Raw genomic sequence first — 26,566 nt, forward strand, 5'->3', positions numbered from 1 at the left:
GTATCCATCTCAGTAAGGTACTGACTGAAATTACAAGTCGAAGAAGCATTGAAATATATGGGGATAGGGACAGAAAATGGAATGTGATTTTATGGATATGGGGAACTCCCAGATGAGGGAACTTCCTTCATTAATGCTGGTCAGAACCTTTTCTACAACTAAATTATAGTCTTAGTTGCCTATAGGAGTGGGAGATTAGATAATTTGCCAAAGGTCACATGTCAGAAATAGGATCTGAACCCAGATCTTGGCTCCACGATCAGCTCTCTAGCTACCATGTAACATTTATTCTCTGTATATATATTTGAGGTGTATAGTTAGATTTAGACGAAATTGGTACAGACACATTTCTTTGCTGCTTGCTTTGCCAAAATTGAGTCCAAGAATAGTTTTCTTTTTATCCATTCCTTGCCTTTCCACTAAATTTCATGAGCTCTATTTTCCATTTTTAAAATGTAGAGTGTATGAAAGATGCTCTATAAAGTCAAATTCATGTCTATAATCTCTAATGGCTTCTTCATGCCATAACTACTATTCTGGGATTTTGTAGCCATAACACAATGAACTGTAATCAACAGCATAATACAAGATGAGATTAGAATTGCTATGCCTGATCATCCAATCAAACAGTACTACTTTAGTGCAACATGCACATGCGTTGTCGCCTCCTGACCATCCATTTACAGAAACTGCAAATAACTTTGCAATTCTCGTGCACAATCAGTGTATCTGAGCCATTCTCCTGGTACACTCCAGGGTTCAATCAGAATCCCATGAAAGGTCATTGTTTTGGAGTTGAGAAAGACCTTTCCAGCACAGGCAGAAGATGTCTTGAAATGTCAATGCTTGTTCAAGTGAACAGCACTTGTTTAACATTCCTCATTCAGCCATTTGGAGATTAAAATTTTAAGGAAAGTCTTTATTTCCAATTAACGATAATGAATCAAATGTTTGGCAGTTATAATGCCTTTTCATCAGAGGATCTTAAAACCCCTTCCAAGCACTATTTAGCTAAGACTCACAATATCCCTTTTGATAGGTGATGTATATGATTAACAGCCTTCAGCGTGACGAGTCTAAGCTCGGCATTTGGATGCTGGGGCTTAAAACTAACCAAACAACTGACCTGCCTGTCATGGCTATCCACTTTTTCGAAAGAGGAGACTAGGATTAAGTGATTGGCCCAAGGTCACATAGTAAATTAATGACAGGCCAGATATTAAAATTCAGCACTGCTGGCTTGAACGGTTTGCTCAAACAAGGTCAGTTCAGTCATCTCCCTGTTTTAGATAGGATCATCTCTTTTGCTAAACAAATACCAGAGGCAAAGGACATTGAGAGGACTTTCTAAAACCAAAAATGAAGTCAGGAAGCTTCTACAGTTGAAGTTAGAAATATGAAGTTCTCCTTGAATGTTTTAAAAAGATTATCCAGATTCTAAAAGAAACATAATATGTTTACTGAAGACTAATTCTCAAGCCTAGCAGTTCCCTTTGAAAAGACACAAGATGCTTTTGACATATACTATTTATCCTTCATTTTTTTCTCCCCTGAAGGTCTTAAGGAGGTCTTTTATACTTGGTGTTGCTGTTGAGTCATCAGTCCTATCTGACTCTTCATGACCCCATTTGGGGTTTTCTTGATAGAGATACTGGAGTGGTTTGCCATTTCCTTCTTCATCTCCTTTTATGTATGAAGAACTAAGGCAAACTGAGTCAAGTGACTTATTCAGGGTCACATAACTAATGTCTGAGACTGGATTTAAATTCAGGAAGAAGGATCTTCTTGACTCCAGATCCAGTACTCTATCCACCATTCCACCTCACTTTATCCTTAGAATATAGATATTTTCTGTCTAAGAGTTGGTGTGTCTATTAGGAAAGATTAAGGAGCTAAGAGTAATATTCAATCAGGAGTCCAGGGTTCAAATTCCAGCTCTCATATTTACTACAGAGAGGAACTATGTAACAATCGTAACTACTGAGGGTCAATTTCAGTATCTTAAAAATAAAGATGATAGTACTGATACTATTGTCCTCAAAGGATGGAGTTTTGTTTACTACGGTTAAATATATTGGTATCATTATTGGTATTATTATTATATTTGCTATTATTTCTCCTTTGTTGTTGTTGAATACCTGAATGATACATGAGTTCATCGTAAAGGTTTTCCTCCCCCTAAAACATATCACAACTCTTCCATTTTAGAGACAATTTTTGTGAGTTGTAATGACAAGAACAAATCACACATACTGGGCATTCGTCTTGTGAGGAGTCTCCTGGAATTTAGGTATACCATCTCTTTGGTATAGCTATAAAATCAATTTCTTGTTTGAAATACAAAGTATGATATAGAGTAGAGGTTTTTAAACTGGGGTCTATGATCATTTCTAAAATTATTTTGTTAGCTATATTTTAATATAATTGGTTTCCTTTGTAATCCAATGCATTTTGTTTTATGTCTTTAAGATTATTGTTCTGAGCAGGGTTCTACAGACTTTACCAGATGGAGAAAGGGCTCCGTGACACAGAAAATGTTAAGAGTACTTGGCATAAAGGAAAGAACAATGATCTTAGAGACAGAACACTTCTATATAAATCAAGTTGTTCTGCTACTTATGAGTTGAATGACCTTCCGCTAGTCATTTGAATTCAGTAGCTCTGTTTCTTCATATTTGTATTGGGAAGTAAGGACCAGGTAATCTCTATGGTCTCTTCCACCTTGATAGGACCAGCTAGAACTTTTGCTATGGTGAAATAGCTTTTGAGACTTCAGGCTCCCCTTGCTGCCTCAGTTAAAGTCTAGGATTATCTAGTTGAACTATATTTTACAATAAAATCCATAGAAAAACCTAAAGAAGAGTTATGTGTTATTTTCAGGGAAGAAGGCAAAGGATAATATTTTTTCATTTTTTCCCCCTGTACTAAAGTGTCAAGAAACCTACTCTAGAAGATGGGTGTTGTCAGACACCAGAAGGGAGAACACAGAAAGTTAAGTGCTTATGGGAGAAAGGGGAGGGATTATATAGTAATGCAATACCTTGGAATCGCATTAGATCATTAGAGATTTATTCCCTTGGGCTCCATTATGGGTATGTTTAGCCATTCTTTAAAAATAAGCATTATCACTTGGAGGGGAAGCATAGTACAGACTTTGTATCTTTGACAACTTAGTATTATCACAGCAGAGAAGGCAAGGTAAATAATCTGTAGCCAATAACCTCCTGCCCACAATGGGGTTGTTTTCAGTCAACATATTTTAGCAGGGAAAACCAGGATGTCCCATGCAGTTTTTTTGGAAAGTAGTCTTCATAAAACTGTATCTGTGGAGTCAAATAATACTTGGAGGAAGAGGGAAGAATCTTAAATCCCTAATCTACCTAATCTACTCCTCAGATTATAGACCCTGCAGATGATGCAATGGTGACTGTCTATTAGTGAGTTTCTCTAGTTTGTTTAGCTTTCCTGGGGGCCATACTGCTGAGCTTGTGAAGGGAGCACCTAGAGGAATAATTTAGAGTGAACTACAGAGACAGCAGTACTTCTATACCCACTATCTTAAGCATTCTGTAGGAACCTGAGAAATTTTATAATGAAATGGCCATGTTTAGCTGTCTGATACTTCAGAAATGAACTCATTTCACAGATCCCTGAGAATTAAGACACTGAAATAATAACAGTTTTGAGAGTGAAGGATAAAGGGGCATATAGGAAGCATTAAGTATGCATGGTATATCAGTAGAAAGAAGGGAAGATCCTAACAGCTTCAGAATCCAGGTTTTCTGATATCCAAAATTCAAGGAAAATGCCAGAAGAGAGAGTTTAAGAAATGGAAAGAGGGAGAAAGGGGTTAATTGGAATTATGATTATTTCATGTCTCTCTACTTCTGCCCATGAAAGTGATTAAATTCCTGTTTCAGACCAGAGCTTCAAATGTGAAAAGCACATTCCATTTCCTATCTTTGTGTCTTTTTAAATTTAAATTAATTTATTTAATTTTAGTTTTCAACATTCGCTCTCATAAGCTTTTGTGTTTTAAATTTCCTCTGCCTTCCTCCCCTCCTTCCTCCCCAAGATGGCATGCAATTGGATAAAGGCAATACATATACATTCCCATTAAACATATTTTCACATCAGTCATGTAAAGAAGAATTAGAATGAATGGGAGAAACTATAAGGAAGAAAAAAATATAAAATAACAATGAGAGAGAGAGAGAGAGAGAAAGAGAGAGAGAGAGAGAGAGAGAGGAGGATGAGGGGGTTTGGGAATAAAATGACGCAAATCCACCAAAATAGACAATTTATAAGTAAAAGATAGGACAGTTCGATGGTGCAGTGGATACAGTGCCAGGCCTGGAGTCAGGAAGACTCATCTTCCTGAGTTTAAATCTGACTTCAGACATGTACTAGCGGTACCTGAGCAAGTTACTTAACCCTGGGCAAGTTACTTAACCCTGTTTGCCTTGGTTTTCTAATCTGTAAAATTAACTGGAAATGATAAACCCCTCCAGTACCTTTGCCAATAAAACCCCAAATGGGGTAAGGAAAAGTTGGACGTGACTGAAAAATGGTTTAACAGACAAAAAGTAAAGATACAAGACAAGGGCATGTGTACTTGAATCTGCAGATATCTCTGTCCCTGGCCCTCTACATTAGCTATCAGTTTAGGTAAGTCACCATCTATCTAATCAACCCACTACTATTAGTAAAGAAACTCCCCAAGTTATTTTCTCAGCAGATAGTTCATTAGTGACAGACAGTGTAATAACCAAGGGAGTGATGTTACTTTGAGTTTTGTCTCTATCTTAAAGACAACTGGATGTAGGAACAAGATGTCTGGCAGAGGTGAAGAGCCAGGGTGTGGATGTGAGCTGTTATGCATTATTTTAAGTGAAATGAGTCAATCAACATATATTAAGAGCCTTCCCAGGCAGTATGTTAATTGTTAGGGATACAAAGATAGAAGTGATGCAGTAGCTGATCTCAAGGAACTTATATTCTAAGTCTAGAGACAACATACATGGACATACAGAATCAACACAAAATGAATTAAGGGTAGTTTGCAGATATAGGGCAGGAGTGATGGGGAATCATGAAGGGTTTCATGTGGAAGGTGATGCCTAAGCAGTCTTCACATAAACCAAAGATCAGAAGAGATAAAGGTGAGGAGTGAGAGCATTTTAGGCATGAAGTAGAGTAGAGCTGGGGAACCTGTGGTCTGAAGGTCACACATGGCCCTCTAAGTCTTCAAGTGTGAACCTTTGACTGAATACAAACTTAATAAAAAGATTTATTCTGTAAAACTTGAACTTAGTCAGAAGGCTGCACCCAAGGACCTAGAAGGCCACAGTTTCCCCACGTATGGAGTAGATAGAGTCAGTCCAAAAGCATGTACATAGAACATGGAGCTTCAGGGAAACAGAACAGCAAGAAGTCCAGCGTGGCCACATCTTAGAGTACACAGAGGGGATCAATGTGCAACAAGGTTGGCAAGGTAAGAAGGTGAGGTTTCAAATACCAAACAGGAGTTTCTTTGCCCCTTCCCTCTGATTGGAAAGGGTAGAGGATGGACATTGGAGTGCTTCTTCCAGATCATCCATTGAAGATGAACACCCAGGGAAATTATCTCATCATTTTCTGCCTGACTTTTTGGACTTCATCATGGGCTCTAGAAATTCATTTCCTTGCAAAAATCAAATCAACTCTAAAACTCCTACCCATTTCATGTCTCCTCCCTAAACCCTTCTTCTTTGATTCAAGATGGTGGGGGTGAACATTGGAGAGTTCTTCCCAGATCCTCCATTTAATGAGGGTGCTGAGGATAGCCATCTGATCATTTCCCACATAACTGCAGGACTTTATCATGCCTCACCTCTTTCTTCCCCCATTTAAAAAAAAAATTGTTGTCTTCTCTCATTACATTGTGAGCTTCTTGTGGTCAGGAACTGTCTTTTGCATTCTTTGTATCCTTAGTCCCTGAATCATAGTAAGCACTTGAATGTTTACAGACTTACTGACACTGGACTAACTAAGGGTGGTGGTAGAAGGCGACATGATCAGACCTGAGCCATAGGAGAATTTTAAATATTATAGTAACTTGTAGGGATTGTAGGATTTAGTCCTTTTTGCCTTTAGAAATAAAAGTTAGGTTTGTAGGCACCCAGCAGATGGAGGAATTGAATAGGGGGAGGGAAGATGATAGTCACTGCAATCTTTTGGAAAATACAGCACAGGATGGGATAAAAGGGTAGATATTAGGGTTGGCCTTAGTGAGGAGAAGGGATGCCTCTTCATCAAAGACTGGGTCAAAGGGAAAAAAGTAGCTGATGATGATGTTAAGGAATTGTGAGATGAGGAGGGAATAAGAGGGACTTGGTGAATAGCCTAGATCTCTCAGTAAAGAATGAAGTCAAAGACTTTAGATGAAATAGTGGGGAATGGCTGTTATGAGACAAAGAGTTGGACATGCCTAAGAGAACTTAACTATAGCAAATACAGAAAAGAAGATTTAGAATGGTTCTGAAGAATGGGATGAAGAAACAATTAGGAAGGAATAAAAGGCATGTCTTGAAGCAATGGAACCCAATTGAGATTAAATCACATAAGTGAGTTCAATCAACAGGAGTGGAGGTTTTCCTCTAGTTATATTCAGTAGTATATGAACAGAAAAGGAGGGTGAAAGTGGGAGTAATCTAGGCCTGGAGCATGAACAGCAAAAAGACAAGGTAGAGAGGAGAGGGTAGTGAAGCTGAACTGATTCACTAAGATGTTGGGAATGGGAAAAGAGTATAGAGAAGTGATAGTATAGCCAAGTACTGTAGATGGGATGGGGGAATTGAAGGTCATGGGGAGGATGAAGTAGAGGTTTAGCAGGTATATGGCATAAAAAGAGATGGGGCAGTAAGCGAGTATGATCTGATAAAGGAATATCATAGTTCTTCAAAATGGAAGTAGAACACTTGTGGGCAATGACTATGTTATCTCTACATGTATCTGAAGTGTAGTGAAAGAGTAGTTCATCAGAGCTAAATAGGATAAGAAGCTGAGATGTTAGGACATTCAAAGAAATATAAACATAACCGTTAAAAGTCCCCTATTATGGAGTTAGAAGGGGTAAAGAGTCTGTGAGGTCATCATTGAACAATTTTTTTGGAGGAGGGAAAGCAAGGCAATTGGGGTTAAGTGACTTGCCCAAAGTCACCCAGCTGGTGTCACATGTCTGAGGTCAGACTTGAACTCAGGTCCTCCTGACTCCAGGGCTGGTGCTCTATTCACTGTACCACCTACCTACCCCTTATTGAACTCTTTATGAAAGGAGGGACACCATCATAGAATTTGATGGAAAACAGACATCAGGATCCAGAGTTAAGAAATATCACATTTTACATTAATAAACTTATAGCATTTTGAAATGGTCCCTAGTGTAACCAATAGTGGTTAATTATTTAAGATCATAACAAAATCAATGCAGCCAAAATGAGAAGAAAAGCAAGAAACTGGAAAATTATTTTTACAGCATGTTTCTCTGATACAGTTCTTATTTTTTCAATACATAGAGAACTGAGTCAAATTTATAAGAATATGAATCATTCTCCAACAGGATATGAACAGTTTTCAGAAAAAAGAAATCAAAGCTATCATACTCATGAAAAACTGCTCTAAATTACTTTTGACTAGAGAAATGCAAATTAAAATAACTCTGAGGTACTACTCATGCTCATCAGATTGACTAATATGATAGAAAAGGAAAATGACAAATGAAGGGCATATAGAAAAATTGGGACATTACTGTACTGTTGGTGTTGTTATGAACTCATCCAACCATTCTGGAGAGGAATTTGGAAATATATCCAAAGGGCTATAAAACTGTGCATATCTTTTTATCCAGCAACATCACTACTAGGTCTTTATCCCAAAGAGATATTTTTTAAAGAAGAAAGGCTCTATATGTACAAAAATATTTATAGTAGCTCTTTTTTGTGGTGGCAAAATTAGAAATTGAGGGGATGCCTATCAGTTGGAGAATGGCTGAACAAGTTGTAGTGTTTGATTGTGATAGAAGATTATTGTGCTAAATAAGTAATGATGAGCAGAAGGCTTTAAGAAAAATTTGGGAAGACTTATTTGAACTCATACAAAGTGAAATGAGCAGAACCAGAAGAAGATTGTACACAGTAAGAACAATATGGTATAATGATCCGCTATGAATAACTTTGTTATCCTCAGCACTACAATGATCCAAGACTACTCAGAAGGTCTTATGATGTTATTTTCCACCTCCAGAGAAAGAACTGACAGAATTTAAATACTCATCAAAACACACTTTTAAAAACTTTAATTTTCTTTATTTTTGGAGGATTTGTGTTTTATTTTGCAACATAGCTAATATGGAAATATGTTTTGCATAACTGCAAGGTATAAGAAAAAAATTCTGAGAATTTTCAGGCTAATTGTGCTCCTATAAATGGGGCATGTGTATGTTATTTCAGGAAACACTGTGTTGTTGTGTTCGTCTTTCATTGCCAAAGAAGACCATGCCATCAGAGGAATGATGACATGACTTGCAATTGACTTTGTTTTGAGTGAGGGAGGGCTGTGCAGGTCACCAGCCTCACTTCTACTCCAGAGGCCTATTCAATGAATGGGGGTTGCCTCACCCTAAGTGAGTACTGCCAAAGAAAAAGGGCCCAAGGTCTCCCAGTGCATCCTGGGTCATCTCCAGTCTTCCTGATGAATATCTGGTCACTGGATTCAGATGGCTCTGGAGGAGCCTTGCCTTGCCTTGCCGGTCTCAGGAAATGGAATGCCGAAAGAGTTGCTAGGTTAACTTTCATTACATCTTCAGTCAAAGACTAGATAACTAATTTTCAGAATGACGATTTGTCTCTCTGATAGAATGTAAGCTTATTGAGCACAGGGACTATTTCATATTTATCTACATCTTCTCAACATTTAGCAGTCTTAGGCACACTATATATTATGCATTTAAATACTTCTTTGTTGATTGGTTGATAATGTAGAGGGAATTCCTTTCAAGTACAAGTTGAGTTCAAGTATGTGGCCCCAATGTCCCTTTTAAGTCTGAGAGTCTATGGGTTTTTTGTTAATCTGTTTGTTTTGTTTTTGGTGTTTAGAACTGATATCTAAATTCAGCTTTTAGTCAATTCCCAAAAGTCAGTAGCAGTGGGGCTTCCAAATTTTCCTTTAGAAATGCATTCAATATTTTTTTTCAGATTCTTTTTGTCTGTATGTGACTCTGTCAAGTTTGTCAAACAAGTTGTTTAAATAGTATTTGTATCTGACAAAGACATAAGGATGCTTTTACCTTCCCTTTGTCACTGGCTTAGTTGAATCATACAAAATTTTCATTTCTTTTTTGAATGAGGAATCCAAAAGGCCCTCATCAAAAACGATTTTTTTAAATCATTTTGTTTCTTCTCACTTAAATCCCTCTAATTTATCTATGTCTTTCCTATAGCGGAATATCAAGAGCTAAACACAGTCTTCCACTGTTTGGGTCATCAGAACAATACAGAATAGACAAGAAGCCTTTTGTTTAATTTATTCCAACTGGTATTTACCCAATTGTTCACTACAAATCACTTATTTTTTTATTTGACTTGAAATCTGTAAATGGAACATATTAAAGTAGTCAATCATGCTCCACTCTGACTTTAATACCCTACTCTCTACACCCAAGAATCCATTCTGCCTGTATGCATAAATTCAGACGCTATGCTACAATTGTTTGGGGAATTAGGGAGCATCTTCCCTTTTTTTGGCAAATAATAAAGAAAAGATATGATTTCATGCATGGAATATAATTCTCTACTCCAGTCTCTTTTGATAAAACTGTGGAATTTTCCTTAACTTATAGGTGTGTAGGTGTTTCTTCAGGCAGCATTGTTGCCTCACTGAATTTTAGGCTTTTCTCACTTCCACACCTTTCCCCACCCCAGTCTGCCCCCTATAACAGACCTGCACAACACATAGCCTGCATTTCGCCCACCAAAGGATTTCGAATAGCTCACAAAAAGTGTAGAGGATGTGAAAGAAAGTAACACTGTAGTAAGTGCTTTGTCTGTATCACACTTAACCCAGCTTTTACTAGTCACTCTTGTGCCTTTCAGGGAACTTGGTGGGTGAGTTGTCACATGACCCATGACAATCAACCATAGACAGTCTGTCTCTTGTCTGAGAGGAGTGAGAATCATATTTTTCTGTGTTTTTGGTTGTTACTGGCATTGAACAGAGACAAAGTGAGTACAGCCACATGCCAATGCAGTTGATGCCTGCTATGTGATGAGCGGCAACAACATGAAAGCTTCCTCCCCTCCTCTGCTGAAGAGCTGCCCTCCAAGCTACATGAGTGTCTGGTGCTCTCTTCAAAATCAGACACTCAATGCAGTATTTCTTTGTAAGTGAGCAGTTGCTATTGAGATTTTTTGGTTTTAACATTACAGTTTTTGGATTGACTTTGTAAAATGGGTAATAAAAAGAGATGGAAGATTGAATCAGAACATAAATTGTATAACCCAGAGTGGACAAATACATACTTGTTTACCTACATACGAGACAAAATATTGTGCTTTGTTTGCTGAGAAATAACAGCTGGTCCAAAGGGACATAATCTATTGGACACCAATGATAAACAAATCAAAGCATCCAAATTGTTGAAAAATTTCAGTGGAGAACAATAGTTCTTCAAGAAAGTAAACTCAGAAAGTCAGGTGGCTATGAAAGTTAGTTTTCAGATTTCTAAAGAAATCTATTTCAAATGTGATTCTGGAGTACCATAAAGTGATTGCTAACAAGAAGTATAATACGGCAAACTAAGAGTAAACAGTAAGAAAACCTGAAAAAGTGTATTAAAATTTGTATCACTCAGCAAAGCATTTTTAAAAATATCAATGTGATTCATGATAAATAAAAATCCCAAGTAATAAGTGTAATTAATTGATATTGATTGAAATTTCAGTTTTTAATGTGGTTTATTTGCAAAATAGCTTACTAATTAATTATACCTTTATTTGGAAAGTGAGCCACTAAAACCCCATATTCAGCCTGAAGAGGTTTAGCTTATTTTAATTTTGGCCCCTATCTACTGCCACGTTGTGCAGGTTTGATCTATAACATAACAACCAGAAAATTGGGGTACTTAATGCAATCTTATTTGATGTAGGCTAAACCATTAAGAGAAAGGATATTTTTATTTATTTTTTACATGTTTAAAAAAGTATTTATTTTCAATTTACAACATTCAGTTACACAAGTTTTTGAGTTTTAAATTTTCTCCCCCTCCCTCCTGTCCCACCTGCTCAAGACAGTGTACAACCTGATTATAGGCTCTACATATACATTCATATTTAACATATTTTCAGTCATGTTGTAAAGAAGAATTAGAACCAATAGACTGAACAATGAGAAAGAAGAAATGAGAGAGAGAGAGAGAGAGAGAGAGAAAGAGAGAGAGCAAATAGTATGCTTCAATCTTCATTCAGACTCTTTAGTTCTTTATCTGAATATGGATAGTATTTTCCATCATGAGCCTTTCAAAGTTGTCTTAGAACCTTGCCTTGCTGAGAAGAGCCAAGTCTATCAAAGTTAGTCATTGCACAATGTGGGCTGTAACTGTGTGTAATGCTTCCTGATTCTTCTCTCTTCGCCCTGCATCAGTTCACACATATCTTTCTAGGTTTTTCTGAAGTCTGCCAATTCATCATTTCTTATAGCACAAGAGTATTCCATTACATTCGTATACCACAACTTGTACAACCATTCCCCAGTTTATGGACATGCCCTCAATTTCCAATTCTTGGCCACCACAAAAAGAGCTGCTATAAATTTTTTTGTTCTTGTGGTCAAAGGGTATTTTTCAGTCAAACATTCAACTGCTCAGTGGAAACCTCATAAGGCAGGACAAGTATGATTGAAAGCATAGTGATGATATCTTGAGGATACATAATTTGGAAAATGAGAGTGACTTACATGCCCATTTATTTGACATTCTCGAAGCCATGAGGCCAACCTTCTGAATCACCCTGGACAAAAGAGAATATAACCATAAACCTTATTTAAATGTTTTGTAGAGGAAGCAAAACTAGTACTATTTTGGGCAAAACATCAAACTTTTTTTTTTCAAGGCAAACTTGAACAAAATGAAGGTATTTTAGGCAAAACATCAGACATCGTTCATCTTTGCAAACTGTATTTGCATTTGAATGGTTTCATTCTCTTCACACTCTTGGAAAAGCCCAATATTAAATATTAATGCAATGCTTTCCTCTGGTGACTTTTCACTTTCTCTTCCATTCATGAGCTCTATTGACAGTACAAGGAGGACAAAAAAGAAGATGAGAACTGATGTTTCCTGGGATAACAATGTTGTGTACCACACATTCTCATTTTAGCTCCTGAATACTGCTTATCATGCTGTGTTGACAACTTCAGAGATTGACACAATTTGGGTGAAATGAACATCAACATTTTTCCTTCTTGCTGTGGCTTCCTTTTTTGCTTATTATTGCTTTCAAGTGCACAATGGCCAGGATGAATAGTTAATTATAGTCCTAAATGGGAAACTTGGGTTTTGAAGTACTACATTCTTCCTCCCTCTCCCCATTGTCTGCAGAAGGCAGCAAGCATATTAGAGACAATTTTTCACATCAAGTTTAGCATGACTGTAGTTGATAATAGAACAGAACTCTCTAGTGACATCAGATATCTTAATACAAAAATTCTGAATTAGCCTAGGATGTTGTTTGCTCAATAAAAAGACAAGATATTATTTGGTGAGAATCAGAACACCCCTACTTAGGAACCAACCATTTATTCTTACAGGAAAAAGATGGAGTCAGACCCTCCACCCCTAAAAAAAAATCACCCTTGGTGATTATGAAGCTCAATTCAGCAAATATTTAGTGAACCCTTTTTATGTGTTAGACACTGTGTTAGAAATTTTTTTAAAAAGATTTTCTTGGCATCAAGAATAATTTTTCCTTTTTTGGCAACTTTCTCTTAAAATAGTATTTTATTTTTCCCTTTACATGACAAGAAAATCTTCAGCATTCATTTATATTATATTTTGAGTTCCAAATAACTCTCCCTCCATCCTTACCTTTCCCTCTTCTGAAAATGGTACCAGATTGACAAAGTCTATACATGTACTATCATGCAAAAATATGTCCCTATTATTCACGGTTGTGAAAGAAGAAATAGATCAAAAGCAAAACAAAATCACAAGAAAGAGTAAAGTGAGTGAAAAAATAAGCTTCCTTATGCATTCAAATTCATCAGTTCTATGGATAGCATTTTCCTTTGTGAGTTCTTTATACTTCTCTAGGATCATTGTGTTGCTGAGAAGAGCTGAGTCATTCATAGTTGATCATCACACAATTTTGCTGATACTGGGCACAATGTTTTCCTGATTTTCCTCATTTTACTTTGCATCAGTTCATACAAGTCTTTTCAGGTTTTTCTGAAAGCTGTTTATAATTTCTTATTACACAATCATATTCCATTACATTCACATACTATAGCTAGTTCACCCACTCCCCAGTTAATGGGCATCCCTCCATTTCCAATATTTTGCCACCACAAAAAGGGTTGTTACAAATATTTTTTGCACATGTAGGTGCTTTCCCCCTTTTTATGAGACACAGACTTAGAAGTGCCATTGCTGGATCAAAGGGTATGCACAGTTTTATTGTCCTTTGGACATAGTTCCAAATTGCTCTCCAGACTGGATGGATCAGTTCAGAACTCTACCAACAGTGCATTAGTGTCCAAATTTTCCCACATCTTCTCCAGCACTTATTTTCTTTTTTTGTAGTATTAGCCAATCTGATAGATGTGAGGTAGTACCTCAGAGTTGTTTTAATTTGCATTTTTCTAATCAGAAGCAATTTAGAGCATTTCTTCATATGCCTATAAATAGCTTTTATTCCTTCATCTGAAAACCACCTGTTCATGTCTCTTGACCATTTATCAATTGGATAATTACTCGTATTCTTGTAAATTCTTTTATTTTTGTAAATTTGACTTATTTCTCTATATTTTGAGGTCATTATCAGAGACACTTGCTATAAAGATTGTTTCCCAGCTTTCTGCTTTCCTTTTAATCTTGGTTGCATTGGTTTTCTTTGTACAAAAGCCTGTTCATTTAATACAATCAAAATTATCTATTTTACCTTTTGTAATGCTCTCTGTCTCTTCTTTGGTCATGAATTCATCCCCTCTCCATAGATCTGACAGGTAAATTATTCCTTCTTCTAATTTGTTTATGATATCACCCTTTATGTCTAAATCATGCCAAGAGTCTGTCATATCTAACTTTTCTAATATTCTATTTACCTCCTTAGTTTCTCTCTTTTTTATTTTTTTGGTTGGGTTTACTGTGTTTTGATATGGGAAAGTTGAAGTTCTTCACTAGTAAAGTTTGCCTGTCTATTTCTTCCTATAATGCACTTAACTTCTTTAAGAATTTGAATGCTATCCCACTTGGTGGATTCATGTTTAGTAATGATATTGCTTCATTGTCTATGGTATCTTTTGGCAAGATGTAGTTTCTTTCCTTATTGCTTTTAATTGGGTCTATTTTTGCTTTTACTTTTTATGAGATCTGAATCACTACTCCTACTTTTTTTTTACTTCAGTTGAAGCATAATGGATTCTGTTCCAGCCCCCTACCTTTACTCTGTTTGTGTCTTTCTGCTTCAAGTATGTTTCTTACTAACATCATATTATAGGATTCTAATTTTTGATCCAGTCTGTTATGCACTTCCATTTTATAGGAGAATTCATCCCATTCATATTCATAGCTATGATTGCTACCTCTGTATTTCCCTCCATCTTATTCTTCCTCCTGTTTGTGTTCTCTCTCCTTTAACCCATTCCCTTCTCACCAGTGTTTTGCTTCTGTCTACAAACTCCCCTGATCTGTCCTCTCTTCTGTCAGTCCCCACCTCCTCCCCTTTACTTAATCTCCTCTCCTCCTACTTTCCTGTCAGATAAGATAGATTCCTATATTCAACTGATTTTGTGTATTATTCCCTCTGTGAGGGAATAATACTCTCTAATGAGAGTAAGGTTCAAGTAATGCCCATCTCCTATTCTGTTATCTTCCCCTCCACTGTAATAGGTCTTTTGTGCCACTTCATGTGAAATAATTTATCCTATTCTACCTTTCCTTTCCTTCAGCACCCATTGTACTCTTTCAAATGCACCTTCTACCTGTACCCTCTGACTATGTATATTCCTTCTAGCTATACTGTTAGTGATGGGGAGGCTAGATAATGCAGTGGCTAGAGCACCAGTGCAGGAGTCAGGAGGACCTGAGTTCAAATCTCACCTCAGACACTTGACATTCACTAGCTGTGTGACCTTGGGCAAAGTCACTTAACCCCAATTGCCTCACCCTGGGTCATCTCCAGTCATCCTGATGAATGTCTGGTCACTGGATTCAGATGGCTCTGAAGGAGAAGTGAAGGTGGTTACCTGTATATCCCTCCCTCACTCAAAACAAAGTCAAGTGCAAATCATGTCATTATTTCTCTGATGGCATGGTCTTCTTTGGCAATGAAGGACAAACACACTATTAGTGATACAATTTTTAAGAATTAGAAGTATCATCTTCCCATATAGGGATGTAAGCCATTCAGTTCCATTGAATCCCCTATGTTTTCTTTTCCCTTTATCCCTAACTAGGCTTCTTTTGGTTCCTGAATTCTTTCTTGACTTAAGACCACTTCCCATTTTCCTTTGGGGTTTCATCCAAAGTTATTTTGACATTGTTGTTGAGTTTGTGTCTTGTTCTTCTCTGTCGTCATAATAAATTTCTGTGATCAATTTCTTCCTTTCATTTTGGTGTAATTTGTTCATTTTTTTGGTGGGAGGATTTGTTTCCTTTCTTTTAAATTTGAGCTCTGCAGCCAGGGTGGAAGGAGCACTGTCTCAGGCTTCTTACGTGAGGGGCTGTAGTCCCTGGCTGTTTACCTGGCGCTATGCTTTTGTTAACCTGAAGTCACTGGGGAACCCTTGTGTCTCCTGCTGTGCTGGGGCAGTGGAGTGGATGGTGGCTGGGGCTATTCTAGGCTGTAGGAGTTTGGCAGCTTACCTGGTGCCGAGCTGGGGTCCTAGTGGTAGTGTCTGGCATGTGCTGAGGCTTAATGTGGTGTTTCTCTGTTTCCCTGCGGCTACACTGAAGCACCTTGAGTTCTGGCCACGGGAGAATTCTTGCTGTGCCAGAGCACATGGAGGTCCAGTTGCTGGAGGACACCTGGAGTCATGCTGAAGCATGTGGAGGTCCCTGCCAAATGATGCCTGTCTGCCTGGGGCTACGTTGAAGCATATGGTGGGTTCTCTTATCTGGAGTCTGACAGTTCCACTGGCTGTGCTAAGGTACGTGAGGAGAGTGGAGAGTCCTTATGTTGGTATTTACCTGCTCTATCACAATAGGGCCCAGGATCTTCCACTGGTTGGCTAAGGTGGTATGTTTTATTTGACTATTAAGGAAAGGGAATAAGCATTTATATAGCATCTACTACATGCCAGGTACTGTGCTAACCTCTTTACAAACATAGTCTTACGGGATCTTTGATCCTCACAACAACCCTGCAAAGTAGGTACTGTTCCTATCCCCATTTTACAGTTGAGAAGAACGAGGCAAGCAGAGGTGAAGAGACTTGCTCCAGGTCACATAGCTAATATGTTTCTAAGGCCTCAGACTTGAACTCAGGTCTTCTTGATCATTTGATAAAAATATTATATGTTATTCTTACAGAAAAAAATAAAAAAGGAGAGATATGGGCTAACCAAGACTGTATTTAGGTGAATATAGACCTAACTTGTTGAATGACCCAAAACAAAGAGCAGTTATCAATGGTTTGATGTCAGCTTAGAAAGAGGGAGGGTCCCACATCCAGTGTGGGAGGTGTCCCACAAATCTCTATTTGATAGTATACTGATGAATATTTTTGTTGTTGATTCTGGAGAACTCTTAGATAGAACATTAATCACATTTGCAGATCACTCACAATTAAGAATAGATATCATGCTGAATGACAGATCTGGCATTCAAAAAGATCTTGACAGGTTGGAACATTGGGCCAAATTGAATAGAATGCAATGTAATAGAAATCAAAGCAAAGTCTTTCACTTCAGCTTTTTAAGGAAATATCAACTTCATGAGTGCAAGGTGGGGGAAGCATGGCTAGACAGCATTTTTTCTGAAAAGGGTAAATAGAATTCAAAGGGCTATAGGCTTAAGGTGAATCAACAATGTGAAATAGCAACCAGGAAACCTAAGGTGGTCTTAGACTGCATTTAAAAAAAAATTAGCTTCTAGTTACAAGAAGTTTATAGTCCCATAGTGCTTTGCCTTGGTCAAACCAAAATCTTATAATATTGTGTTCATTTCATGCCATCCAGAAGCTTACATTATATCTGGGGAAGCAATTCACACTATTTCCCATCAATTGGTTGATATTTTTTCATTAAGTAATTCAAGGATAGAGAATACTTTTTAAAGTTTGTAAAACCAAGCTAAAAGGCTTGGGAGGTGGTAGATACTTATTAAGGAAATATACCACTACATTTCCATTCCCCACTCCTTTCATTTCCTGACCATTTTAAATAACAACACATTTTGTTGAGTATAGGCCATGCTCAGGATGCTGGCATAAGAACTCTCACACAGAGGCAAGGTGTTCTATTGAATAAGCTAACAACTCTGGAGGAGGGGGCTGGTCTCTCATAAGGGCTATTACACTGAATTACTACCTTTTGAATATAATCTTCTTAGATTGTATCATTTAAAAAAAATTTCCATTTAAAAACAACAGTAACAAACCAGAAAAAATGTTTTTTTCCCCACTTTTGGAGTGACAATATGAAGCATGGCCACCATGGAATGAAATATTTGCAAATGATTCCCTGGGCTAAGATAAAGCCAACATTCCTGGAGATGATCATTATTTCTTCTTAAACTGAAATGCCCATGAATAGCCAATAAAATATTATAAAGACAAAGCAAAAGTTATTAATATATTTCCATTTTCATCTCTGTTCTTGGCCTGATTCAATTTAGATCCTGGGCATGTGCCAGCTCACTTCATGGTGAAGTCCTGTAGTCAGAAATGAAAACAAACAAAAACTAATGGTAACTCATGCTTTTTTAAAGCAAAGTTTGTATTTTGAAGCTGAATGGTCATTTCTAATCCAATAATTTCTTAAACTTGCCTGCTATTGAGTAAAATAGCTCCAAAGATACAAATTATAATTAAAATCTCTTAAAAATACAATTCATAGCTTGTACATTGGTGAAAAGAATTTTTGCAGTACTTTTCTTACATGAAGAAAAGAGAAGAAAATTATTATTCCTTAAAGGTAATGATGAGAACTTTATTTTAACATAGTGAAATAATATTAAAAATATATATTTTCAACCCTCCCAGCCTTCAACTTTCCAAAAAGTTGAGCTGCCTTATTAAGTTCTATACTAAAGTCCTTTTTTAAGTAAAGGTTTAATTTTTAAATTTGAACCTATAAAATAAGGCCCTGGCTGACAAATAATTACACATAAAAATTAATGAATTATGTGTAGGAATTAATTAATATAGGAAGAAATAACATAGGAATAGGTTGAATCTGTGTTTGACTTTGGGCTGTTCCTGATCTATCTACTACAGGTTAGACTTTAGACCATTGACTTTGGTCTGAGCTTGACCTCAAAGCACAGAGAGATACTAAACTATGTAGGCCTGTCACCTCAAAAGAGGTAGAAATGCTCTCAGCTAATCCCTGTATTTCCATCAGACACACTAACCTAACAGACCATAGTATTTACAAGGCTTCACTAAATGCTTAAATTTATTTTGTTGGACAAAAGGATTTTAAGTTAATTCATTTTGCAGAGAGAATAATTTAAGCAAGTTAGCATTTTGTTGACAGAATTATGATGAAATTCATTTTGTCTACATAATTGATTGGACAGCTAGCAGAATGCATTTTCTCCCCAGAATGAAAAATGTGCAGAGATTGTCAAGGGGGATTTCCTCCATGGTCTCCAATCATTCTGTCAACAAAATGAATACAAAATCCTTTTGTCTACAAAATGAAAGTAGGTGTTAATTATTTGTGGAGAGAAAGCAAAGTCAGATGAACCTCTGTTGAATATTGATCGAGAAATGAGGCTAGAACATCATACCCTTCCAATGGTTAGATGCTAATTTTACAGAAAATGCTACCTGGTATATGTAACAACAATATGGGAGCTCAGTACATATTCTTCTCATTCGATGCTCCAAACTTAAAATAACTAATGACATTGACTGGAAATTTGAGCTAGACCATTAGAGGTGGGAAGCATCAAAATAATAATACCAAGAGGTATGGTCTGTTGGTACTCATAAATAGCATATGGTAGGAGCTGAGACTACATGACAAGTTATCAATATCAAATGTATATTTAGATCGTTCTCCAGATACACTTTTAATTAAATTAGATGATTGTATTATAAGCCACTTAAGCCTAGTAGCTTGCAAATGAATGTGAAAAATGTGGCCTACATGCTGATCAAGGCTCTAGGCATCTTTTTTGGGTCTGCATATTATCAAAGCAGCAACTATATTATTAGTAGTCCTGTCCAATCACTGCTGGAGCTTTTTAGTTTGCAGAGATGTTCATGGGACTTAGAGCTGAAAGGATTTTAGAAACCCTCTAGTGATCCAAGCCTTTTATTTTGCACCAGAGCCCAGAAACGCTCCTAGAGTTAGAATTTCAGAGGAAATCTACTGATTCGAAGTCAAGCACACATTCCACCACATCGTGTTGCATCCCTCAGGACAACTTCTCTATACGGGTAGACTTCTCACTTAAAGAATTTTGCATGCACTAACAATGAATAGAATTCGGTTATTTATGTATTATCTTTGATTTTTGGCTGGATGTAGTCTCTCATAGTTGGACCTTATTCATAGTTTCTTATCTGTAAAATAGTTACAAAAATACCTGCCAACCTCCTAAAGTGTTTGGGAGAATCAAATGGGGTAATACATGTGCAAGCACTTGGAAAATGGTTGCTTCCTAGAGAAATATACATAAACAAATAAACATAAATAGTTTGTACTCAATGGAAGGCTTTTCTTAATCAGATTATGATTAGTGTTGGATTAGATGATCTGTGTGCGTCACACTGGGCAAGTCACTTAAACCTTCCATATAGTGAAAGAGCAGTTTTGTATTGTTGGCAGTGAAAGGACTCGGTTGAAATACTGCCTTTTTTTGAAAAAAAACCTTCTTTACCTATATGACCTCAGGAAAGTCATTTAAACTATTTGGGTTTCCATTCCCTTATAGGTAAAATTAGAGGATTGGACTAGAGTTAAGGATTGGCAAAATCTTGCCTTCCGCCTGTTTTTCCATGACCCACAAGTTTATAATGTTCATTATATTTTTAAATATGATAAAACTTTAAAAATGTGTAAACCATTCTTAACTCATTGCAGTATGAAAATAAACAGCCGGCTATATTTGTCACATGTCGCTTAGATGCTGAGACCTGGACTAGATGATCTCTAAAGTGTCTCTTGTTCTCAGTCTATGAGCCTATAAACAAACTCAAATAAACTACATATATATGTGTGTGTGTGTGTGTGTGTGTGTGTGTGTGTGTGCGTATATATTTATTTATTTATATGTCTTATAGCTTAGCACAGTACCTGGAACATACTAAGTGTTCAATAAATGTTTATTGAATTGAATTTTTTAAATATGTATAGTGTATATTATATAATATATACCATATATGTGATATGTGCATATACACACATATATACATATATACATGTGCACATAGATGGAAATATAAAAGTGAGCACCCTGCCCTACACAGAAAGGTCTGCCTTCACAGGTTCTTTGATCTGCTTTTCGAAAAGGAAAGACAAATTTTGAGTGGTTAGCAATCTCCTCTAATCAAGTCCATATGTCATCCACCAATAGAGAAAAACAAGAAGAGAAACTGAGACCACCAGATAGACTTCCAACTGTCTGACCATAAGGAATACATATATCATAGATCAACAGACAGGTCCAACTGTCTGACCATAGTTACCAGAGACAGAAGCACCAACATGTGAGTGTTCAAAGCTGGGTGACTCAACGACTACCCAGAGTCTCATCTGGTCAAATAACTTTCTTCTAAATCTTCCCAAATCCATTATTGGGTGGGGAAGGTTTTCTTTAATCACATTATTCAATCAGAGGCACTTGAACATATTAAAACAAAAAAATGCAATATCAATACAGGAAGAAAAACCACAACATAAAAGGGTCCATTTATAACAGCAAGTTAGTCAACTTGGAAATAATCTGCCCCAGAATTTATGATTTCAACTTCTTAAAATATTCTCCTACCTGTTCACTTCCGTCTACTTGCAAGAAATGCAAACATATTAAACTTTTGTCAGTCATCACTCTGATTTAAGATGGCAAATTGGCCCTAGCAATGCACCTTAAAGCATGGGCTGATACTATTTACATACACCATCACCAGATTAAATTTTTTAAAATGCAGAACTAGTTGTCAATGGCTAACTTTTATCACTTGAATGTCCAGATTCATCATCATTTATTCATTACTTCATTCACAGTGCTCCACAATATCTTGTTCTTCGTTCATTTAGTCATATTCTCTTCTTGGGTTTTCTTGGCAAAGATACCAGAGTGCTTTGTCATTCACTTCTCCAGTGGATTAAGACAAACAGAGGTTAAATGACTTGCCCTGCGTCCCATAGCTAGTAAGTGTCAGAGGGCAGATTTGAACTTAGGTCTTCCTGACTTCATGTTCACTTCACTGAGCCACCTACCTGTCCCAATATGCCTCTTTCTCTATTCCTCTCTATATAGTCTACCTTTCATTTAAGCATGCCCTATGCCTTTATACCTATTGGTATTACTCATGCTGTTTTACAACTAAAATTATACTCCCTGACATTCCTGCCTATCAAAAACCTGACTGTCCTTCAAACTAATTCATTCAGTATGCATTATCAAATGCCACGCATTGTGCCAGGCACTGAAGATGGAAAAACAAAAATGAATAAGCCTTTGTCTTCAAGGATCTGACATTAGGCATGATGGAGACACATAGTTGAATTCAAAAATATATGTCAAGCATATACAAAGTATTTTTTGGTGGGGGGCAATAAATTACTTCCTATGTCCTACCTTGGGTGCATTTTGATCAAAAATACACTTTTACATCTAAAGGTAGAAGCATAGACAGTGAACTCTTTGGTAGGATAATAGTAGGAGTGTACAAAGGGGCAGGGAGTCATTAATAAAACCTTCTTTTGAGGTTGGGTTATTTAAATTCTTTGTTTCTTTTTCTAATTAATCTGAGTTAATCTGAGCATTTTATACTTTTAAAGTATTCACCAACTTTCATTTGTTTTCAATGTTTTTTTCATGTAACTGAGAAAAACCATACCTTAAAATATTTTTCATTTCCTCTTGTTAATTTTCCTATTGGACGTTAGCAATTTTACTTTATTTCCTTTTCGAAAATCAAGCTATAAAATGGCTTCTCTATTTTATTAGCTTCTTAAAAATTCCTGAATGCATTTATCAAATCAATGCTTATTTGTTTTCAGTTTTATAAGTTTCTTGTATTTTAAAAATCTTATATTATTGCCTACTTGGATGTTTTATTTATTGAATTTCAATTTTAAACTTGAATTGCTATTAATTAATCTACTAATGCTAAACTTTTTCAATCAAAGGATTAGACATACATTTCTTCCCTAAAGTCTGATTAATTGAATCTTAATAGTTTTTGATATTTTCTCTCATCTTCACCAATTTTTTTTTAAAAGTATCTTTTCTTCTGTAAATTGTCCTTTAACTTATGCGTTACTTAGAATTGAGGTTTCCTTTAATTTTGAATCATTTCTTCAAAGGTCCTTTATTGCTCAGAATATCATTGCTTTGTATCTAATTTCTATTTGGGTCCTCATATTCATTTTAATCTAACTTTTGTTAGATTAGTCCACGTCTAAAATATGGATACGCTGAGATTCCTGTCATAATTTGGCTGTGTATTTCTCCTTATAATTCAAGTAACTTTTCCAATAAATAGATACATGCTATGCTTTTTTGATGATATTTCACTGACCATGGCGTCTTTAAACTGAATGTAATTTCTTTCCTCATCACTTTTAAACATGTAAAATTTTACCATTACCTTTCTTGTTCATGGTAATTCTTCTATTTTCTCCCCACTTTTGTATTGACCATTCCACATGGCTTTTATAAACTCTTTCCTTATCTTCACATCATAATTTTTCTCTTCCTTTAATGCATAGCTCAAAATACTTCTGGACTTGGCTTCACCTTCTGAATGAAGTTTTTTCGAATTCCTCCCTCCCAAACTACTTTGGAATTAGTTACTTTGTATATATATATATTTGTGTTCATTAACTTTATATTTATGTTTATATGTATATGTGCATGTACATATTTATTTATTTATATATGGATCTCTTCCTTTAGAATGTTAGTTCCTTGTGAGTAGGAATTTTTCTTTCTTCTATTGTATCTTCAGAGCATAGAACAGTGCCTGGTAGATGGTAGAACCTCAATAAATACATTCCTTGATTACCTTCTCTGAGATCATGATTTCTGCTCCTGCTTTTTTTTTTTTTAATTCACAGCAAGTATAACAATTTTCCTTCATCCCTTCATTTTAACTCTGTAGATCTTTAGGTTTCTAGTATGTCTCATGTAAATGGCATTATTTGGGGTTTTGCTTTCAAATTCATTCTGCTTTCCCTTTCTGTGTTATAGTTCACCCCATTAATGTTTACAAGTTTGATTATTAATTTTATATTTCTATCATACCCTTTTATGCTTTTCCCTATGTTTGCTTCCTCCTCATTTTGAAAGAGAAGAAATGCAAACACCAGTTATCAGTATTTGAAGCTATCTGCTCTCATTCTAATGCCATCTCTTTTCTTCCCCCAGATGCTCAGATCCCAGTCACTGATTTTTACCAGTTCTTGCCTTTGAATCCCCTCTTTAGCATTTATCTTCTGAAAGCAGTTGATTTTACTTGTGATTCTACCCTCACCAACTCTACATTTCATCTCAAATATCTCTTTTCCCTAAGTCTGTCCTTGCCCCTTCACTATTTCTCTGACTGTAGATTCTTGATGCTTGAGTGCTTTCATTCTGGCTGCTTGCAGCATATTTTTAACATGGACACTCTGGATTTTTGCTATATCTTTCGTCAGTGCTTCCAATTTCTGTTTCTTTCAAGTGGTGACCAGAGTATTATCTCTATATTCACGTTGCCCTTTGGATCAAAGTAGTTCTCATTTATGATTTCTTAAAATATATTCTTTAGACTTTTTATTTGGTCGTAATTTTCAGGAAATCCAATGATTCTTAAATTATTCTGCCCTGAAATTATGTCACATGGAAAGTAATTAAAGAATTAAGGATATTTAGGCTGGAGAAAAGAATATAGTAAGAAAACAAGATACCTGTCTTCAAGCTTTTGAAATGCTTCTGACTAGACAGTGGAATAAATCGGTTCTGTGTGTACACAAAAAGCAAAACTCAGACCAATAGGTAATTTGCAGACAGGCATTTTTAGATTTGAACAAATGAAAAAAAAAACCTTTCTAATAGTTATTTCTATTATAAGTGGAACAGGATGCCAGTAATGGGCTTTCCCTCACTTTAAGTCTTCAAGCCAAGCCTGCAATAGCAGTTGTTGGATTTGTTTTATTATTGTTGTTCAATCTTTCAGTCATGTCTGATTTTTTATGACCCGTAGACTAGAGTCCTTCCAAGTCCTTCCATCCTCCACTGTTTCTCAAAGTCTGTCCAAATTCATGTGCATTATTTGTATAACACTATCCCGTTCTCCTTTTGTCTTCAGTCTTTCCCATTAGGATTTTTTTCCAATGAGTCCTATCTTTTTCATTACGTGATTAAAGTAGTTTAAGCTTCAGTATTTAACTTTCCAGTGGATGGTCTGAATTAATTCCTTTAAGTATTGACTTATTGGATCTCTTGGCTGTCTGCAGGACTCTCAGAAGTCTTCTCCATAACGAAAGTGTCGATTCCACATTGTTCAGATTTCCTTTTAGATGAATTATCACAGCCATATGCTGCTACTAGGGAAAACAAAAAGAAACAAAAAAACATAGCTTGGACTATACAGACCTTTGTCAGGAAGGTGATAACTCTCCTTTTTAGCATACTGTCTAGATTTATGATACCTTTTCTCTCAAGGAACAAGTGTATTTTAATCTCATGACTGCAGTCACTTTCTTGGGTGATCTTTAAACCCAAGAATATGAAATCTGACACTGTTTCCATTTCTTCTCTCTTTGCCAGGATGTTATGGAAGCAGTTGATAAGATCTTAGTTTTTTCTTTTTTTAAGCTTCAAGCCAGTTTTTACACTTTCTTCTTCCACCCTAATCAAGAGGCTTCTTAATTCCTTTTCACTTTCTGCCATCAGGGTGGAATCATCTGCATATCTGAGATTGTCAACATTTTCCCCAGCAACCTTAATCCTGGCTTTTGATGTATCTAGCCTGACATTTTTCATGATGTACTCTGCATATATGTCAATTAAATATAGTGACAATATGTGACCTTGTCATATTCCGCTTCCAATCTTAACAATTAGTTGTTCCATGTTCAGTTCTAACTGTTGATTCTTGGCCCCCACACAGGTTCCTCAGGAGAAAATTAAAATGATCTGGTGACTTGCCACATTTTGTTGTGATCCAAAATAAAAACCTTTAGTGTAGTCAATGAAACAGAAGGAGCTCCCTTGTTTTTTCCACAATCCAGTGAATGTTGGCAATTTGGTCTCTTATTCCTCCGACTCTTCAAAAACCAGCCTGTTCTTGTAATTCTCATTTCATATATTGTTGAAATTTAACTTGCAGAATCTGAAACATAACCTTGGTGGTGTTTAAAAAGAGAACATTTGTCTGGTAATTTGAACATTTCTTGACATTGCCCTACTTTAGGTTTGGGATGTAAACTTATCTTTCCTAATACAGTGGACACTGTTGAGTTTCCCAGATTTCTGGCATTTTGAGTACAGTCCTTTAATAGCATCATCTTTTAAGATTTTAAATAGCTCTGAGCTAGAATTCCATCACCTTCACTAGCCTTATTGTTTGCGATATTTCCTAAGGACTACTTGACTTAATTCTCCAGGATATCTGTCTCTAGTAAGTGAAAATACCCCATCATGGTTATTAGTGATATTAAGATCTTTCTTGCATAATTCTCTGTATTACTGCAACCTCTTAGTCTCTTCCACTTCTGTTAAGTTCCCACCATTTTTGTCTTTTATCATGCCCATTTTTGTAAGAAACATTCTCTTGATAACTCTAATTTTCTTGAAGTGATCTATCTTTCCCATTCTATAATTTTCTTCTTATTAAATCTTCTTCTCTCTCCTTGCTATTCTCTGGAATTCTGTATTCAGTTGGGTATGACTTTCCCTTTCTCCTTTCCCTTTTGCCTTCTTTCTTTCCTC

At 36.2% G+C, this 26,566-nt stretch overlaps 1 long non-coding RNA gene across 1 annotated transcript in view; it reads left to right on the forward strand.

Annotated features, from left to right (window-relative positions):
• The window catches only part of LOC140509696 (uncharacterized), a 93,109-nt gene extending 76,707 nt beyond the window's left edge, over positions 1-16,402 (forward strand). The window contains exon 3 of the long non-coding RNA XR_011968884.1: positions 16,205-16,402. This is a non-coding gene — a long non-coding RNA (uncharacterized lncRNA). The remainder of the gene's footprint in view (positions 1-16,204) is intronic.
• Positions 16,403-26,566: the final 10,164 nt, after the last annotated feature.

Source organism: Notamacropus eugenii, chromosome 6 (genome assembly GCF_028372415.1).
Source record: "Notamacropus eugenii isolate mMacEug1 chromosome 6, mMacEug1.pri_v2, whole genome shotgun sequence".
NCBI lineage: Eukaryota > Metazoa > Chordata > Mammalia > Diprotodontia > Macropodidae > Notamacropus > Notamacropus eugenii.